Raw genomic sequence first — 384 nt, forward strand, 5'->3', positions numbered from 1 at the left:
CTGCCCGGAGAGGTTGTGCATCCTTGGAGGTTTTCAAGACCTGACTAGATGAAGCCCTGAGCAACCTGGCCTGCTGCGAGCAGGAGGTTGGACCAGAGACCTCCTGAAGTCCCTCCCGGCCTGCATTATTCTCTGATTCTGTGACAAGCAGCAGGAAGAACTGTAAATTTACAATGGTATTTTTGGACTTTACTGATTACAAATGTAGACAAATATTTACATTAAAAAACAAAGCAAGAATTTCAGCCTGCACGTAGTGACTGACTTCAGTATGGACTAAGTATGTTGGGAAATCAATTGGAAAAACAGGTCAATGTGAAAAATCAAGTTAAAATTAGTTTTATCTTTTAAAATTAGCAGTCAGTATACACACTATACAATTAC

This window comes from Fulmarus glacialis, unplaced genomic scaffold (genome assembly GCF_000690835.1).
Source record: "Fulmarus glacialis isolate BGI_N327 unplaced genomic scaffold, ASM69083v1 scaffold3801, whole genome shotgun sequence".
Lineage (NCBI taxonomy): Eukaryota > Metazoa > Chordata > Aves > Procellariiformes > Procellariidae > Fulmarus > Fulmarus glacialis.